We start from the raw sequence: 20684 nt of genomic DNA, 5'->3' as shown, positions 1-20684 counted from the left end.
TTACTACAATATGTTGGGGTTTCCCATGTGGACCTAGTGGTAAAGAATCTGCTCACCAATGCGGGAGACACAGGAGGACATGGGTTTGATTTCCAGGTCAGGAAGATCCCTGGAGAAGGAAATGGCAGCCCAGTATCCTTGCCTGGGAATTTCCATGGGCAGAGGAGTCTGGTGGGCTACAGTCCATGGTGCTGCAGAGAGTCTGACGCGACTGAGCACAGCCTACAGTTACGTTAAGTCACGAACGGTACATAACTTGGTGTGAACTATGTTTTCTAAACATTCAGCTGGTATCAAAGAATTGTCATGCTACATTACTTATGATATTTATGGAGTGCATTAGGCAGGCTTCCATCTCTTCCCTTGGATGAATCTTTTGAACTTGTAATTTTGTTTTCTTGAAGCATAAGCCACTCAAGATGGGTTACTTGAAAGTCTCAAGGATCTTGAGTTATTAGTGCCTGTTATTAGCAGCTGTCATTGACATGCCTTAGATGCCCTCTACTCTGTTCCAAGAGAACCTTTATCAAATACTTGTTGGACACCTTACATTAGTAACTGTTGCTTGATCTCTAACTTCCTTTGTTTTGTGAGGGAGGCAAGTAAAAATAAATTATAATCTCTGGATCAGAGAGAGAATAACACTGTCATTTTGGTAAAGTCACAGGTTATATTTGGTGCTGATAAAATGCTAGATACGTGTTAAGGGTTGAATTGTATGCACTCCAAAAAGATATGCTGAATACCTAGCTTCTGGTATCTGTGAATATAGCCTTATTTGGAAATAGAGCCTTTGCAGGTATAATGGAGTTACGATCAGGCCATGAGGGTGGGCCCTGATCCATCGTGACTGATCTCCTCCTTAGACGATGGAAGACAGACCCCCAGAGGGAGGGTGGTTACAAGGAGACAGAGGGTTGAGTGATGCTGCCTCAAGGTCGGGGAACCCCCGGGGCCCTCCAACGCTGAAAGGCAAGGAAGGAGCCTCCCCTAGTGGCTTGGAGAGATCACGGTCCTGCCAAAACCCTGACCCTGGACTTAACAGCCTCCAGAACCATGAGACAGTTTCTGTTGTTCAAAGCCACCTGGTTTATGGTACTCTGTAATGGAAGCCTAGCAAACTAATATACCATGCTTAGCCATTTTTCTACAGTCAGTCATCATTTTGATCCAATTTTGAATTCATTAGTTTTGTATACTCCTGTTTGAGATGGAATACTCATTAAAGAAACTAAAACATTCTCTGCATTAATACTAAATTTGAATCCTCTACTTGAATAGGCTGCAGGTGTAGTTTTTATGTAATCTAGATATGCAGTGGTTCAAATTTATCTTTCATAAAATGCCAACATTGCTTTTATGTTATTTTAGTAAAAAATATAAATAAAGATGCCATCCAGTTCATTAGTACTCTGTGTGTGTGTGTACGTGTGTGTGTGTGTGTACTCGCATGTGCACATGCGCATGTGCACACACGCGTGCGTGCATGCTCAGTTGCTTCAGCCAGGGTCTGACTCTTTGTGATCCCACGGACTGTCACCCGCCAGGCTCCATGGGATTTCCCAGGCAAGAATATTGAAGTTGGTTGCCATTCCCTTCTCCAGGGGGATCTTCCTGACCCGGGGGTCAACCCCCCATCTTCCTGCATCTCCTGCATTGCAGGAGGATTCTTCACCCACTGAGCAACCTAAGAAGCCCTTAGCACTGACTCCTAAATAAGATTCTGATTAAAAAATACTGAAAGATATGTCTAATCCTAAATTGGTAAATTATTAAAAATTAAATGAAAAAAAGCATTTAAGCAGTGTTTGACATTAGTAGCTACTGATGTCTAGGATATCTAACCTTGGAGAAAAAAAGTAGCAAAAACATAAGGAAAACACAATTGGCTAAGGAAAAAGGAAACTGCAAAACAGCTTATGTAATAGATATGCCATATGGTCAAGGGATGTCAAAAATCTCAGATTTGTTCTGAGACCAGAGTCAGCCTGATCCTGAAAATTACCTTTGAGAAAGGAAGGTCGCGTTGCTGGCCCCTTCCCTGGATGGCTTTCCTGAGCGGGAAGCCCGGGAATGCACTAAAGTGCACCGATGATCCTATTCTGAGACGCCCTGAGCTGGGTACGTGCGGCCTCTGCGCTGCTGGCTGATCACTTGTGTTGCGGCTTCCCCTGTACTGTGTGAGGTTTCTGTGACTAGCTCCTCCACTTAAATTAGATCATACTACACCTCCCCCTTTTTGTCATTTGCCTAAAGTCTGTTGTTTTGAACTCAGTGCCAGGAAGACTGGTTACAAATGTACGCAGAGGAACCTCAGACATGCCTCTGAGAGGTGACTGTCATTGCAGAATACCATCAAGGTCGCTTGTATTTATTTTTTTCCTAAACAGTTTCTTGACTTTAAAATGCCTTTGGAATTTCCAGCTCAAAATTCTAATTCCTTTCAGTGAGCTCAGTCTTATGCAAAACTTGCTTCCCGCCTGCCAAATTGAAAGCATCTGGATGGAATACTGAATTTAGGTCATTTTTTTCCCCCAATGTGTCCTCCTTTAGAAGAAAGGAAATCAAATCCAATAACATCACAAGAGAAGAGGGTAAAATATTTCCAACAAGAGGTTCTTGTTTCAACAGTTGTTTGCAGTGAAGTGTGTGACACTCTCTTCCCTATCTCTGCCTCTCCTACAACCTGATCTCAGTGGTTGATTTGGATTTTTAAAGGCTTCCCTGAGAGCTCAGTTGGTAAAGAATCTGCCTGCAATGCAGTTCGATTTCTGGGTCAGGAAGATATCCTGGAGAAGGAATGGGCTATGCATTCCAGTATCCTTGGGCCTCCCTTGTGGCTCAGCTGGTAAAGAATCCGCCTGCAATGTGGGAGACGTGGGTTCAATCCCTGGTTTGGGAAGATGCCCTGGAGAAGGGAAAGGCTACCCACTCCAGTAGACTGGCCTGGAGAGTTCCATAGACTATACAGTCCATGGGGTTGCAAAGAGTCAGACACAACTGAGCGAGTTTCACTTTCACAGTCTTTCAGTTTCCATTATCTCTATAGTACCATTCTCTGCTAAGGGGATCAACTAGAGTATTTCAGTTCCTGAGGTTAATCAAGGCAGATTTTCCATCTTCCCAGTGGAGGCTCTGGGCGAAGTACAGACAGGGCTTCTTCGACTTGAAAGTGCATAGGAATCCTCTGAGGGTCTTGTTAACGTGCAGATTTTATTAGGTCAGCCTGGGGTGGGGCTTGAGCTTTTGCATTTCTAAAACACTCCTAGGTGGTATAAGAGCTGCTAGTTCGTAAAAGACATCTAGAGGGGCACTGCATGGCCCACTTTGGGAGTATTCAGCTTCAGGTTCACTTTCTTCGCTTAGTCTCTCTCTTGTCACCTGGCTATTTCTGGGCTTGGTACATTGAGGGCATATAGGATTTACACTGAGTCATGTCTCCCACATTGTAGGACTTTCCAGGTGGCGCTCTCAAATCAGTTCAGGTCAGTCACTCAGTTGTGTCCGACTCTTTGTGACCCCATGGACTGCAGCACACCAGGCCTCCCTGTCTGTCACCAGCTCCCAGAGTTTACTCAAACTCACGTCCATTAAGTCGGTGATGCCATCCAACCATCTCATCCTCTGTCATCCCCTTCTCCTCCCACCTTCAATCTTTCCCAGCATCAGAGTCTTTTCTAATGAGTCAGCTCTTCACATCAGGTGGCCAAAGTATTGGAGTTTCAACTTCAGCATCAGTCCTTCCGATGAATATTGAGGACTGATTTCTTTAGGATGGGCTGGTTGGATCTCCTTGCAGTCCAAGGGACTCTCAAGAGTCTTCTCCAACACCACAGTTCAAAAGCATCAATTCTTCGGCACTCAGCTTTCTTTATAGGCCAACTCACATCCATACATGACTACTGGAAAAACTATTAGCCTTGGCTAGACGGATCTTTGTTGGCAAAGTAATGTCTCTGCTTTTTAATATGCTGTCTAGGTTGGTCATAACTTTTCTTCCAAGGAGTAAGCGTCTTTTAATTTCATGGCTGCAGTCACCATCTGCCGTGATTTTGGAGGCCCCCCCTCAAAAAAATAAAGTCTGACACTGTTTCCACTGTTTCCCCATCTATTTCTCATGAAATGATGGGACCAGATGGCATGATCTTAGTTTTCTGAATGTTGAGCTTTAAGCCAACTTTTTCGCTCTCCTCTTTCACTTTCATCAAGAGGCTCTTTAGTTCATCTTCGCTTTCTGCCATAAGGGTGGTGTCACCTGCATATCTGAGGTTATTGATATTTCCCCCAGCAATCTTGATTCCAGCTTGTGCTTCCTCCAGCCCAGCATTTTTCATGATGTACTCTGCATCTAGGTTAAATAAGCAGGGTGACAATATACAGCCTTGATGTACTCCTTTCCCAATTTGGAACCAGTCTGTTGTCCCATGTTCAGTTCTAACTGTTGCTTCTTGACCTGCATACAGATTTCTCAGGAGGCAGGTCAGGTGGTCTGGTATCCCCATCTCTTGACAAATTTTTCACAGTTTGTTGTGATTGGCACAGTCAAAGGCTTTGGCATAGTCAATAAAGCAGCTGGCGCTAATGGTAAAGAATTTGCCTGCCAATGCAGGAGACATTAGAGACATGGGTTCGATCCCTGGACTGGGAACATCCCCTGGAGGAGGGCATGGCAGCAACCCACTTCAGTGTTCTTGCCTGCAAAATCCCACGGACAGAGGAGTGTGGCGGGCTACAGTCCATAGGGTCGCAAAGAGTCAGAAACGACTGATGTGACTTAGTACAAGTAGAATGTCTCCCACACATGGAAGTAATCTCACCATTTCCCTTTTTCTATATTCCTGTTCTTTCCCCACTAAATACTCTGAGAGTTCAAAAATCAGTGCACACAGTAGCTTGCTATTACAGAGAAACCATTTTAAACTGAGTAGAGAGAGGGAAAACAAGGAAAGATTTGTATCTACATTTATCGAACCTATATTGCATCATCAAAGAATTCAGAATTTAATTTTACCAGAGGTGATAGTTTCTTTAGTATTTACTTAGCATTAACATAAGTAATAGTCAGAATGATAGCAGATTGAAGCATATTTAATTTTTAGCTTTCCAAGTGCTCTAAATAAAGGAGATTGTAATAATATGACCCAAGCTATTATATCCCCAGCGGCACTTAAGACTGATAGACATAATGTTCCACTTAGGAGCTATCATGGTACAATTAACTGGATGGTATTAAAAAGAAGTTTCTTAAAACAGTTAAAGTTGTAAAGCTATTAGAAAATAGATCTTTGCTTCTCAAGTAAATACACACAAGGACTGCAGTCATTTTAGTGGATAATACAAGAAATCAACAAGCCCAATTCTAGTTTCCCATGGATGAGATTTAAACAGCAAATCTATGCTACTTTAGGCAATTAACATAAAGTATACTTAAATTCGGAAGATTTACTCTGTCATCACCTTCCCACACGACAAACACAAATCCCAGGCTCATTTGCCTTCATTAATTCACACGGCATTGCTGACTTCTGCTCTCAGCTGCTTAAGCACAGCCTACCTTCAAGTTAAGTTCCTGCATCCGGGCTCTTTAGCTTCTGTTCAGATCCTGGAGGAATCACAGGGCACACACATTATGAGCCTTGCAGCCTGATTCTCGAACCCTGAGGTAGGCTCTACTGGTGTACGCAAAATCGAAGAGGTTTGTGGAGAACAATTTCTTGCCTATCATCTGGCAGAGCTCAGACTCAGATGCCTGGCTCTGGAAAGAAGAGGGATATGATGGGCCTCATGTGAGAAGAGATGCTTTCCGAGATGTCTCTTGGACAGGCTATCTTCCTGGCTCCCCTTTCCAAATATTACAGGAATGGGGCTAATAAATTGTGATTTGGGGCTATATAAACCATGAACAATTTCAGATACTATGGCATCTTTCTATTTTTTGGAAATAGGTATTTAGTTGTGTTGTTTTAGTCGCTAAGTCGTGTCTGACTCTTTTGCGAACCCATGGACCACCAGGCTCTTCTGTCCATGGGATTTCCCAGGCAAGAGTATTGCAGTGAGTTGCCATTTCCTTCTGCAGGGAATCTTCCTTACGCAGGGACTGGACTCGTGTCTCCTGAATTGGCCAGTGGATTCTTTACCAAATGCGCCACTATTCTCTTTAACCAAGGAAAATCCTATTCTAAGCGTGAATATTGGTTCAACATCGTAAACGTTAACAGTAAACTAAAAGGATGGAGGCCCATGAAGGTTACAGAGGAGAGAAGGCACAGATGGAGAGGGTCTCATACCAAGAAGGAGGCAGACAGAAGGGAGGAGAAATAGTCGCGGAGAGACGATGAGAAGATGCAGAGAGAGAGGAAACCGCGGAGCAGAAAGACACACTGCCACGCCTAAACCCCTGCGATGAGCTCCGCGTGTGTCTTCTTCACGTGTTTGAAGGAAATTTAGTTCCTTCGCTTGTAAAAGGAGTCAGTTCAGGACCCAGGCTGTGTCCACTGGGGAATCTGCATTTGAGAGGGAGACACATTGCACAGACGAGGGCCAGCAGCAACGTGAGGCTGACCAGGAAACGCAGGTGGGCGGCGTGGCCATGTTGGCTCCAGGCCTGACTGGATAGGAAATGGGGAGAGCCGAGAGGCCGGAGAATCAGCTTCCTGTGTTTCCACAGTGTTTGATTCCAGAATGCACTTAATCCCCACACAAACAGCTAGGTCTTGTCATATGTCTACCAAACCATGTGGAGATCACAGAAAACCTAGGCCAGGTCATGTTTTGTATTTGGTGGCCTCAAAGAAGGAAAGAAAAATTTTGTGTGGGTTACTTACCATCAACTGTGCTAAAATTTATTATCTGGCAACCTCTTGGATCCCATTACTATCTAGGAGCAAATAAGAGGAATGGGGTACTCAAAGTATAGCCTAGAGGATTGAGGCTGGTAACTGACTGTGGAATGGGACCACTCTGATCTGTGAATGTACAGAGTGGTAGTGTCATAGGAGACCATTTGGCTTGGACAGGAAAGGTCTCCTGCAATGCAGATGACCTGGGTTTGATCCCTGGGTCGGGAAGATCTCTGGGAGAAGGGAATGGCTACCCACGCCAGTATGCTTGCCTGGAGAATTCCATGGACAGAGGGGCCTGGCAGGTGACAGTCCATCAGGTCGCAAAGAGTCAGACACGACTGACCTACTAATACTTCCAGTTTCAGGGGAAATTTTTAGTGAAGCTGGGTGCAGAATTTAAACTTACATGCCTCTCTTAAAACATTTTCAGTAACTTATTAAAAATTCTTTGTAAAACAGAGGCTCATCATGGAGATTAAGTTACAATTTATATAATGAATATTAACTTGAGATAAAATTAAAGGATCATTTTTTTCAATGCCCTTTAGTACAGAAGTGTATAGCATTTGTTTTTCATGGTAACCTATAGTTTTTTTGTTTGCTTGTCTAACTCATGTTCTCATAATATCTTCACATTCCCACATTTGGCAAATAATTGTATACTTGGGGACTCTCTTGGAAGAAATAAAATGTTGTAAAATATTATTAAGAGAATAATATGAACTTACAGTGGTTTTATAATTTGCCATATTGAAGAAACCCAAAATATGGAATAAATTACTCAAAAACCATGTCATCTTAAGATGATTTAATTATACACATTCACATTTAAAAAGTAGAGTTGACCTCCTTTCCAAAAAATAATTTCATTAATGGCTCCAGAATCTTTATCTTACAAACTGTCCTATTAAAACTTTTACCCATCAATCATACTTTTTAATTAACTAAACTGCAGACTTTATTTAGATTTCTCCAATTTTTTCATTAATGTCCGTTTTCTATTCTAGGATTCAATCCAAGATCCCACACTGCCTTTAATTGCCATGTCTCTTTAGACTCCTTCAGTCTGTGTCATTTTCCAGAGCCTTAGTCTTTTGCGATATTGAACAAAATGATCTAGCCATCATTCTTGTTGGAAATGGTTTGCAATTATTCTTTTTAGCTTGGTTTCTGGTGGAAGAGTTTTGGGATAATTCTAAGTGGTGGTAAAATATCTGTGGTAAATAGTACTTTTTTAAAAAGATATAAAAAATCCCATGTACATGTACATAAAAACAATAATATAACATACATCGAGTTATGAAGACTAAGAATGTATAGGGCAAATATGAAGAAAATGATAAGATTCTAACAATGGATATGAAAGAGCTGAATGAAAGGAGGACGCATCACTGGAAGACTATCGGGTGGGAGCTTGAAAAATTATTTTATCTGGAATAGCTGGGTGGTGTGGGAGAAGAGGAGTGCTCTTTGCCCTTCTAGATATTAAATGTGTTTTAAAACTATAATAATTCAATCGTTATGGTACTAAGGACATAAGGTACTAAGGACTAAGGACAAAAAGGTCAATGAAACAGAACACAAATTTCAGAAATAGCCAACTGCACAGAGGAACTTAGAATAGAAAACAATACATGTATTTCAATTTCTATAAAGAGAATGTTCCTCAAAATATAAAACCTAAACAGTAATGTGCCATTAAATGCTTCACAACTAGGTCCCTGAAAAAAACTGTATGCAAATATATATGTGTACATAAATATTATACATTTTTTACTAAAATAGAGGATACCTAGCATACAGTTTTAAAATAAAAATACACAATAGTCTTTACTGTCAATAAATGTTATTAATGTAATCAATTTTTTGTAATGTGATTTTTCAGAATGCTTTTTTAAATTTTTTTCTAACTTTGAACTTAGTCAATATTCAGCCATGATTTTTTGACACATGGAGTTGCATCTCAGTCTGCTAACTCTTTTCCCAATAAATATATTATTAAATCTGATATGTGGTTTGTTAAACTTCTTTTCATCCCCTTCTCATTAATTAACTGAACTCAGTTTCAGAACTAAATCAAGCCCTGATTTGTAGCACTAGCTGATTTCCGTGGTGTAAATATTCCCTTCACAACCAATGTTAAGCTACCAATGACGTCACTGAATGTGGAGTTGGCAAAAGATGTGGAATGTCGGGCTGCTGTGTCCACTATCTGCACGCGGCAGTCATAGCTGATTTCCAAAGTGTAGATAATAGGGGCATTTAGTAAAGTAACTAGTATTTACTGATTTTGTTTTAAATATAATTTAATCATAAGTTTATGTAATTTTTAAATAACAGCTACATTTTATGTTTGATCCTCAAAATTCCTGAAAATCTGACACTTGGCTTTCAGAAGTTGCTGAGCTCTTAACCCTACAGATCACTGTTTTGAAGACAGGACCACAAAGTAAAACACTGGAAACTTTCTAAAATATTTAGACTGTAAAGAAAGTTAAAAAATAAGATGGAAAATCAGAAAATGGATTAATTACTTCTCTGGTGGGCAATTTAGCTATATATATCAAAATAAAAGATTTACCATTTCTTTGATCAAACCACTCCACTTTCCCTTCATCTGTTAATTCCTCATATTTATTGAGCGCCTATTATGTTGCAGGAATGTCTAAGAATTAATTTTACAAGCATATAAAGACCTATAAGATAGGAGAGTTGCCTCAATATTTTATAGTAACAAAGCATTAATAAAATATAAATGTTCATCAATAAGGGATTGGTTAAGTAAATGATGGTTCATTGATATGATTGTAACTATTAAGAATGAAGATATAGATCAATGTTCATTGTAATGGAAACATGTCCATGGTGCATTTAAAAGCAAAAATCAGCAAGCTTTAAAAGTGTGTATGGTATGATTCCATTTTGTAAAGAATAGTTATATCTCTATACATGCACATACAGGGACTTCCCTGTAGCTCATATAGTAAAGAATCTGCCTGCAATGCATGAGGCCTGGGTTCGATCCCTGGGTCAGGAAGGTCTCCTGGAGAAGAAAATGGCAACCCGCTCCAATATTCTTGCCTGGAGAATCCCATGGACAGAGAAGCCTGGCGGGCTACAGCCTGTGGGGTCGCAGCCAGACGTGACTGAGCAACGAACAGTGCTACTACCACACATGGACAGATACGTGCAGAGAAAGTCAGGACGGATTGGCACAAGCTGTTAGTGGAGGCACACTCTTCTCTTCTGCATAAATGGTTTTATAATGAACACGTATTACCTCTTAAAAATAACACTGAAACTCTTTCCATTAGAAATTATTGTGATAGATATGTCCATCATAGATGGATCATGTTCTAGAGAAAGGACTTTAGATTTTGGACTAAAAGCTTGTTTGGAGTTCACAGTACCATTTTCTCTAGTTGAGTATCTATTTGAAAAACCCCATAATAAATAGTAGAGTTAAAAAAAGAGGTTTGAATTTCAGTTTCACTTCGCTTTAGCTATGTGGCCTTGACTGAGATAACTGTCTGCTCTGAGCCTCACTGTTCTTTCTGTGGCAGGATGGACTGCATTCTTTACTCATTGGTGAGTTTGAGTCAATTACTTAAACGTTCTGTTGTTTGGTTTCTCTACTTGGGGAGTGTGGTAACAGTGGAAATGGTGGTAATAGTTGTACCTATTTCACAGAATCATTGTGTTAAACGAATTAAAATTCATGCCTGTCATTAAACAAATTCTGATTATTTTCATTATCTGCAAAATGGGTTGATGGTGATAACAATGATGCTAAAACACACCTGGAAGATTTGTTAAATATTTAATATTTAGACCAAGTGCTAGTTGCATCTACATTAAAACACAGCCTGAGTAAGATTTCTTCAAGAGAATAGCCAACGTAATTTATTTATCTCATGTTACATCTCAAAATTAGATAACAGGACGTTGAATGCAAACTTTGGATTCTGACTCATTGAATAAAATACCCTTTCTCTGTTCAATTATCCAATATACTATTTAAAAATCTGGACTGTCATATTTAACAGCACAAATATTTCTTTATAATTTTATTTTGAGAAATCTCTATTGGATCATCATAATTCTTTATTATTCCATTAACTCAAAACAGTTTGCGCTGCCTCACTTGATATTCTCTGTAAATGGAGGCGATGCAATTATGCTATTTTAAATCATTTACAGTGCCATGTTCCCTGCTGCCCTTCCATTTGTATATATATTATTCTGTGAGCATGCCTATTGGATGCCAACACACAGCCTAGTCCTTCAGTACGGAGCCATTAACCACGTGAGGATCAGAAATGATGTGTATATTAATGATGTATTTTAATTTAACACATGAGAGCAAGAGAAGGCTGAGTGACACATCATATTTAGCTACAAAGAAGGGAAGAACTCATTGCTTAGGAGTGTTTGAGTCACAGGTGAATAGCAAAAGGTTTTTATTCCCTCCCTGACAGAATAAATTTATCTCCTTAAAAGTCACCTTTATGCTTTCTACTCATCATCAGGAAGGCTGCATTCTGTATTTCAATTTTATGTGGACAAGACATTAATTTTAAGTGAAAGACATTGTTCTGTGCTGGAATTAAATGAGGTCGTTATTGGTTTGAGTGCTAAAGATGTGTCTGTGGCGGGGGCGGTGGGGGGTGGTTCAGGCTCATGTTTGGCTTTAATGAGAAAAGTGCTATGTGAATATGGTCCTCTTGACTTTTTTGGCAGTGAAAGCAGAGTCTAAATGGGGCCATATAGTTGAAAGCTATCAGTAGCCTTCCTAAGTACCTGGAGTCAGAGTATACATCTGCTATCAGATAGGGGATGTATGCAAGAATAGATGGGTCCTTTCTCAGTGGAGAGATGGATATGGCCACTTATAATTGATTTTAGATAGAGGAGCTCGGAGAGCATTAACTTGTGCTATTGAGAAAGGAACTTCAGAGGTCATCTAGTTTAAACCAAAGTTGAATCCTTTCAAGAATCATGTCTCTCCATTTCTTAAACACCCCCAGAAAGAGATTTCACCACTCCTCTCAATACATAAATGTCATCAAATTGGCAGGAAAGAGAGAAAGCTGGTGATTAGAACAGGATGAATATTTAAAACAACCTTAACGCGTTCTATATCTGAGAGAAAATAAATGAGGTTTTGTGCAAATAAGGCCAAGAAGACCAATTCAGCTCTATTCGGGGCAAGTTCAGGTGATTGTCGAGGAGCACAAGCTAATTATAATTAAATAGTGCCTCGCTCTCCTTCCTGCTCGACCCACACTTCCTGAAAGGCAACTTGATAGCTTTTCACTTTCTCACTTCCCATTCACTCTGCAGCCCAGTGATTGCTGACTTTTGGTTCTCTAATCAATTGAAATGGTTTTTGAAACTCACCCAAGGTGTTCTTTCCCAGTGTACGGGCACTTTACAGGCTTCTGTTATGTGACCTCTCTGCTGTATTTGAGAGAGGAGGAAGGTTCTTACAAGTATTCTGAAATAGGCAGTTTCCCGTCATTCTGTTAAATAGTGTGATGGGGTGAGGGCTGGTCTTTCTAAAGCTTCCTTGCTAAAACAAGGGAGGTTGATTGGTCCTAGTCACTAGTCTTCTTCTCGTTTTGCTTTTGATACTTAACTAGCATTAAGTCAAGCACTGTGTAGTTTTACAAATGTTGTCTGATTTAATGCCCCCAAATATCAACAGAAGGGAGGTAGCGTTAAAGAGTCAGACATGACTGAGCATAAGCACGCACATCAGCATCACCTTCATTTTACAGAAAAGAAGATTGACGTGCATAGTGGTGAGCTACTTGACTGGAGTTATGCAGCTTCTTGGGGCTTCCCAGCTGAAGCTAGTGGTACAGAACCCGCCCACCGATGCAAGAGATGCAGGAGACATGGGTTCAATCCCTGGGTCAGGAAGATCCCCTGGAGGAGAGCATGCAAAATTACTCCAGTAATCTTGCCCGGAGAATGCCATGGGCAGAGGAGACTGGCTGGCTAAGGTCCGTAGGATTGCAAAGAGTCGGACAACTGCTGCTTCAGTCGAAGCAACTTAGCCTGCGTTAGTGTGCGTGTAGCTCCTTAAGTGGTGGTGCTTGGATTTAAACTAGCCTTGAGCCCTTGTCCAGTATAGCATAGCAGAGGACGGCTGAGAGGAGCAGAAATCAGCTGCTCAGGGCACATGTCGCAGCGGCAGGAGTGAAATCTAAGTGCAGGTCATCATCGTCGTTGTTCTTTAGTCATTAAGTCCTGTCCACCTCTTTTGTGACCCCATGGACATGGCCCACCAGACTCATCTGTCCATGTGATTTTCCAGCAGGAATACTGGAGTGGGTTGCCATTTCCTTCTCCAGGGGACCTTCCCAACCCAAGGACTGAACATGAGCCTCATGCATTGGTAGATGGATTCTTTACCAGTGAGCCACTCCGTTCAGCTGTTTAGTCCCTGAGTCACGTCTGACTGTTTGAGACCCCGTGGACTGCAGCATGTGACGCTTCCCTGTCCATCACCAACTCCCAGAGTTTGTTCAAACTCATGTCCATTGAGTCGGTGATGCCATCCAACCATCTCATCCTCTCTCATTCCCTTCTCCTCCTGCCTTCAATCTTTCCCAGCATCACGGTCTTTTCCAACGAGTCAGTTTCTTTGCATCAGGTTGCCAAAGTATTGGAGTTTCAGCTTCAGCTCTTCCAAGAATATTCAGGACTGTCTTCCTTTAGGATTTATTGGTTTGATCTCCTTGCAGTCTAAGGGACTGAGCCACTAGGAAGTCCATAAGCACAAGTGGTAGAATGTTATTAGGCTGAACACATAGGGACTGAAAAAGCGTGTACCGGAGTCAATAAAATGGCTTCAGACCGATTGCCTAGGAGAGCAGAGAACAGTAAACTGAAGTCATGATGTGAACTTAGATCTAAACTTCTCATCCCAAAGAGAATTTTGGATTTAACTTGTCACACTCATAATGACTAATTAATTGTCTCTTCACCTCATAGATCACGGATTTTGCCTTTTTTTTTTTTTTTTGAAGATATTTGAAATACAACTTTGATTCTAAACGAAAAGCAATGGGCATGACAGTGGCAAGACTGCACCTCTCAATACTGTCATGTGACCACAGACAGCAGTCTTCTATCTGAAACTCAAGGAGGAAGCAACTGTGTTTCAAAACACCTAAATATGCAGGTCCAAACACTGAAGTTTTTTTAAACTGCCACATTCACTCCAAAGCCCCCCCGTTTCCTTCAGCATGCAAAGATTAAGCGCGTGTTCTGCTTAGCTATATAATAAAGTGGCAAACACACTGCACCGCTGACATCACAGGACAGTTGACTATAAAACTAGACTTCTGACGCTGGGCCCCAGCCTCACTTTCTCACAGGTCATCATCTTCATCCAGGAGAGCAGTTGTCTGAGCAACCTCTAAATCGTGCTCAAACTGTGCTGCCAAGGGTGGGTCCATGCCCACCTCTGGCAGGGCAAGGGCAGGCATGGCGACAAACTCCAAGTTAGGGGCTCCAATCAGTTTTCTAGCAAGCCAGAGGAAGGGCTTTTCACAGTTATAGTTACTTTTGGCAGAAATGTCATAGTACTGAAGATTTTTCTTTCGGTGGAAGGCAATTGACTTTGCCTTAACCTTTCTGTGCTTAATATCCACTTTGTTGCCACACAGCACAACTGGGATGTTCTCACACACTCGTACCAGATCTCTATGCCAGTTGGGTACATTCTTGTAAGTAACTCTCGATGTTACGTCAAACATTATAATGGCACACTGAGCTTGTATATAATAGCCATCTCTCAGTCCACCAAATTTCTCCTGACCAGCTGTGTCCCACACATTGAACTTAATCTGTCCTCAGTTGGTATGGAACACAAGAGGATGGACCTCAACACCCAAGGTAGCTACATACTTCTTCTCAAATTCACCAGTCAGAGACGCTTCACGAATGCAGTTTTTCCAGTACCACCATCACCAACCAGAACAAGTTTGAACTGAACTTGGGGTTCTCCTTGGGCAGCCATTGCGATGTTACTGGCAGAAGCATCTCCACGCCCGTCTGACTGAAGACTGGAAAGATGGCGGAAGTGCAATTCAAATACCCGGACACGCAGCGCGCGCACGCCAGAGCGCGCCAAGGGAGGGCGGGGCGACGGCGGCGTGCCGCTCCCACGCGGCCCGACGCACGCGTGCACGCAGGCCGCCCAGGCTTCGGCGTCACACCCGTTAGCCTGCAGCCTGGGGCGCCCGATTTTGCTCACTTTTTCAACTGCTGTGTCCTCAATCCGTAATACAAAAGCGATTAATGAGTATTTATTGAATGTCACAAACCCTTTTCCTCTTGAAATTCTCTGACATCTACACGCAGGTTTTCCTCCCACTCACTGGCTTCTCCTCTTCAGCCTCTTCATGTTTTTTACTTTCTCCTTGACCTTCCAGGGTTTCTCAAGAATCTACCCTTAACATACGTGGAAATCTACTATACTTACACTATTGAGGCTATCAGGCCCGTCTAGTGGTATTCACTATCCTGTAACTATTGCCTCCCCAGTCTTTAGTTCATTTTAAATTTCTCTTCTGAGCATCATAGCTGTATCTTCAACTATCTTCTAGCAAACTATGTTTTGGAATCCTATGGACACCTCAAATGCAGCAAGTCTAATATAATGCAACTTAGCCCCCATATTGGAACATTTGTGTTTTTGGAATAAAATATTTTATTTCAAAGGGAGGGTCTAGAGCTTTCATCATATGCTCTAAAAGTTCCATGGCCAAGAAAAGTTCAGAACTAGTGTGCGTTCTTCCTAAGAACCAGTGCTTTCCTGTGAATCCCAATCGCAGGGGTTAGGGCCGATTCTTGTGTGCAGGCAAAGAAATGTTCGCCATTGCAAGGTTTCTCACCATAATCCCTTGCTCCTTGTGAGAAGACCATAATTATTTGGTCTACATATATGGCAGCCTGTTTTGCTCTGCTATCATTCAACACTTGCTTAAGCTCTGTTCTGCTTTTAGGACCAGCTTTCCTGTTGGTTTGTTTCAGGCTACTGTCTTAAGGTAAAGTGAACCGAGATGTGAACAAACATATCCCAGGATATAAAAAAAGAGGAAGAAATTTGAAGGAAGTCAGAACAGGCACTTGTGTCTAATCACATAGGAACAAGAGTGAGAAATGAGAATAGGTAATGATTAGGAGGAAACTGGTAATTTCTGAGTAAGTAATTTGAGAGGAATTGTGCGGAAGACAGACTACAAGTGATAAAGAGAGGGTAGATAATGAAGGGAGTGTGAAGGTGCTTGGAAAGGCAACAGTGAAATTCGTGGCCGTGGAACCGAAACGGAGAGGAAGGACTCGAAAATATGGAGAAAGGGGTCAGAGTGTTGGATAGAGAAGGTCAAGTTCAGGGGCAAGGTAGTGAGAGAGGTGAGAGCGGAAAACAGTTAAAGAAGGTGGGAACCAGAGGCAAAATCATGTGCTTGACATTGCCTGCAGTGACACTGAAGAAGCTGAAGTGTTCTTATTGTCATGGGTAGGTTAGCAGAGTGGAGATGAAATCAGTGAGAAATTGTGGGAGAAGTGTGTGTGGTAGGTTTTAACATTTCTACAGATTATTTGATATTCCTCCTTACGTGCCTAATTCACTTCCCCTTAAATATGAGCCAGGCTTTCCGATTGACTTCTAACATAAAATGCAATGAAATTATGCTGTGTGGCTTCTGGGAGTAGGTCATCAAAGGTGTACAACTTCTATCTAGCTCTCTCATGGGATGCTTGTCTTTGTAACTCTGCTCCTGTGTTTTGAGGAAGCTCAGGCTATCTTAGAGATATACGTGGAGAGGCAGCCAGGCCTGTGACCCTCAACCCAGGCTGAAGAACCAGCCAAAATCCAGCACCAACTGGGCAGTCCTCAAGGGGAACTGTTGGGAAGATCTTCAAGCCTTGTTGAACTACCCCAGCTGATGTCACATGGAGCAGAGAGGAGCTTTCCCTGCTAAGCCCTGCCCAACTTGAAGATCTGAGAGGAACATATATGATTATTACTGGTTTAAACCATTAAATCTGGGTGGTTTATATGCAGTGACAGAAAACTGGGGTAGAGTTTTAGCAAGGCAGTCAACTGAGATGTTTCACTTTGAGTGACCTGAATTTAAATCTTTGACCATTAGTGTGACTTGGAATAGGCTATGTAACATTTCTGAGCCTCACTTTCCGTGTCTTTAAAGCGGGAATGATTTAGACTGTGGAGGTTTTCGTGTGATTTAGAAATAATTGGTACAAACCCAATGGCTGTTACACAGTGGTCATTCAGAAAATGGCAGGATCCTTGTTATTTATTACTAAGGAAGCTGGGAAGGAGCTTGAGCTTTGGCACAAATAATATTTATGTTTACCTCCTGGTTCTGTTGCTAATTAAATTGCGACTTTGGGCAAGGTATGTAATTTCTCTGAATCATGCATCCTTCTATGTAAGTAAATGGAGGATGAAACCTACCTTGTAGGGTTGTTAGAGATTAGAACTAGTGTCTGAAAGATAGATTAGAAACCACATTGTAGGACTTCCCTGGTAGTTGAGAGGCTAAGAATCTGCCCGGCCATCCAAGGGATATGGGCTTGATTCCTGGTCTGGGAAGATTGCACAAGCTGTGGGGCAACTAGGTCCATGGCCCCCAGCTACTGAGCCTGTGCTGGAGAGCCTGCGAGCCACCACTGCTGAGACAAAGCACACAAAGCCTGTGCTCTGCAATGAGGGAAGCCGCCACAAAGAGAAGGCCGTGTGCCATGACCAAGGGTGGCCCCCGCTCTCTGCAGCTAGAGAAAGCTGAGTGCGGCAGAGTGAAGACCCAGCTAGGCCAGAAATAACATGAAATAACTTTACAAAAGAAAGAAAGAAAGAAAGAGAAACATAGTGACGAACACATGATAGGCACTCAATAAATAGAAGGCATCATAAGGATTATTATAATAATGACTGTTATAGCCCTGACATTAATATGGCTACTGGCAGGAGCAGAGCAAACTAGAAGATCCTGAGCCAAGCATCAAAGCCTTTGAGGCAGTTGGAGGAAGATTCTAGTAGAAGATGGTGGTGAAGTTTTGGGAAGGATGATATTAATAATTGATATGTTTCAAAAGAAGGACCTTTTGAATGATGAGCATAGAATGAAGACTTACAAAAAGCATTTAGAGTGACCCTCTTCTTCTACTAGTACTGAGAATAGGAGGAAATAGGTTAAGGAGATTGGAAAAATAATGAGTTTCTTAATATTAGAAGAGGCCACAAAACTCCAACATAATGGATCTGAAATTATGAGAGAACAAGGGAGACCAAGAGACTAAGAAAAGTGGAATGACTGATAAGCAGCGTTGGTTTCAGGGATTTTAGTGAACAAGAGGGAGATTTCAACCTCTCAGTCATTCAGCACTCATGGTCATAGCTCCATTCTCTGCTCTAACATTAGCCATACACAGAGGCTTGCCCAGAGCTTGAGGTCATTCCCTGGTCTTCCACCTTTGGGCTGAGTCTCTCTTAAACTTCCGCAGACAAATGAATCTATTCTTAAAAAGCTATCAATCAATAACTTAATAGCTCAGTTTCTGGGAACCCTCATTCTGAATTCTCATATCTACCAACTTCAGTCTTTCTTTACAAAGACCTTGGTTTTCAAGCATATCCCGTTACCATATTCCATGACCACTGAATTTCTTTTTTGACCTGTTTGACAGAAATGCAAACAGGCTTTACTCAACAGTTCCTGAGAAAGGTACATGTCAGCTTCTGGAAACATTCTTTAAAAAAATGTTTTATCAGTCTAAACAGCATGATGTGTGTTCCTGTCTCACGTAACTTCGCTGCAACACCATTCATTCATCTGACTTTTGCTGAGTATTAGCTGTGCACTAGGCACTGGTCTAGACACCTGTGCTCCTGGAGCTTGTAATCTGTGGTGGGACTGGGGCTGGGGTGGCACTGATGAGCACGTGAGCAATAAACAAATGAGTAAGTTCTACTAAAGAACATCCGTGACGTGCAGTGCATCTGGGCCAGCTATGAGACCAACTCTCGGGTGCCTGAGAGAGGACAGGTGTTGGGCAGCTTGGGAGAAGGAGAAGAGGAATTGTCCTCGGTGGCCGACCGCCTGCTGCCCGTGTTGGACACTCAGACCCACTGGATCCCAGGCAGGTCCTACTGCCCTGACTCAGTCCAGGGCCTCCTGCGAGCAACTTTCTGGATCCTACTGCAGTTCTCTCTCCTTTTCCCTTCCCCATCCTTCACAGAGTACTGAGCTTCAAGGAGCCAAGGTACTGGTTCTCAGTTCTCTGAGACGGTGCCATGAGAAGGGTCCCTGAATGATGCTCTCTGGAGGAGTGCTCCCCCAAATTTCACCCACAGTGAGGTCAGGAGCTTGTGCCAGGATGTAAATCAATGGTCTGTGTCTTCTATAAGGAGCAATCTCCCTCTGGAAAAGATGCCAGCTGAACTCAACAGTGTTCAGTGCTGGCTTCCGATCTGGCCACAGATTGGAGCAAAGAGTGTGTGGACAGGTGCTGATCTGCAGGCCACACTCTGAGAAGCACCGTTCTAAAATGTATATTGCAAATTGAGGATCCAAATTCCTGCATCCAGCCTGCAGATATAGTTTCTTTGGCCTGCCACTGTTTTCAGCATTCCGAAATGGAAAGATTTCACATAAAATCTCCCGTTTCCCAAACCCTCTTAATCACACCTTTCTTTTGTGTCCCTTCATCATTGGATGTCTTGGGATTCCACATTCCTACATGGCAAGAGTCAGAAGTGACTCTCTCTTTTAGATAGGGCATGGACCTTCAAGGAGCCCAGCAGGCCCCTTTGACCTCCTTTGTTTCTTTATGTTGCCTACTGCCCCCTAGAGGCGTATGGTTCCATAACTCCTAAGAATCTTGGTGGTGGGGACAGGTCAGTGAACGAACGAGATGGTAGCTCAGTCCAGGGAAGGGAGAAGATCTGGGCTGCAGTGTGATTGGGAATACCTCTCCTCAAGGGAGGGACAGACTGGGAAAGGAGCATGGAAGCATATATATCACCATATGTAAAGCAGAGAGCTAGTGGGAATGCGCCCTGTGACGCAGGAAGCTCAGCCTGTGCTCTGATTCAACCTAGAGGGATGGGAGGGAGGGCAAGAGGGAGGAGACCTGTGTACACCTATGGCTGGTACGTGTTGATGTGTGGGACAAGCCAGCACAACATCGTAAAGCAATTATCCTCCAATTAAAAATTAAAAAAAATAGGTTTATGGATGCTCCAGAATGTAAATGACGATGTAACAGGCTACCTATTCCTCAGAGTGGTAATCCAAAGTGTAAGCATTCAAAAACTGAAGAAATAAAAAGAATGCCTCTCCTCTTCCTTCCTTTATTCTCCCATCCGCTCATGGAGTCTTCTCTCATACCCTCTCCATCATAAAATTACTCAGAATTTATTGCCCTGAGCCTGCTCAGCAATGAGACTGGGAAAGAAAAGGTGATACGCGTGTGTTCGTTCATGCTCAGTAAGTCACAGCTCCAGTCCATCAAGCACCGTTTTCCCGAGAATCTGGGGAGCTGTTAGATCCGTAAGACCTGAGGGCCAATCTGTGCAGGGTAAGAGGCTGCCTCGGAGGACCAGCCCTGCATCCCACTGCTGACCGCTCGGAGATGACTGACTGCAGACCTTCCCGAGAGAGGAGGCTTTATCAAAGGACTGCTTTAGAAAGTGCCTTTTGCTTTCCTAATGGTCCAACGATCTTGTTACAAAGATTCTTGTTTCACTGCTCCCTCTAATCCTTACAAATTTTACAAAATGGTGTTTGATCTGACTTC

The 20684-nt window shown here is 42.4% G+C and overlaps 1 pseudogene; it reads right to left on the bottom strand.

The window, feature by feature from the left end:
• Positions 1–14224: 14224 nt before the first annotated feature.
• LOC138097624 (GTP-binding nuclear protein Ran-like) lies at positions 14225–14874 on the bottom strand (annotated as a pseudogene).
• Between the last annotated feature and the right edge of the window lie 5810 nt (positions 14875–20684).

This window comes from Capricornis sumatraensis, chromosome 21, assembly GCF_032405125.1.
Source record: "Capricornis sumatraensis isolate serow.1 chromosome 21, serow.2, whole genome shotgun sequence".
NCBI lineage: Eukaryota > Metazoa > Chordata > Mammalia > Artiodactyla > Bovidae > Capricornis > Capricornis sumatraensis.
The sequence above is the reverse complement of the archived record's forward strand: the minus strand, read 5'-3'. Positions and strand labels throughout refer to the sequence as shown.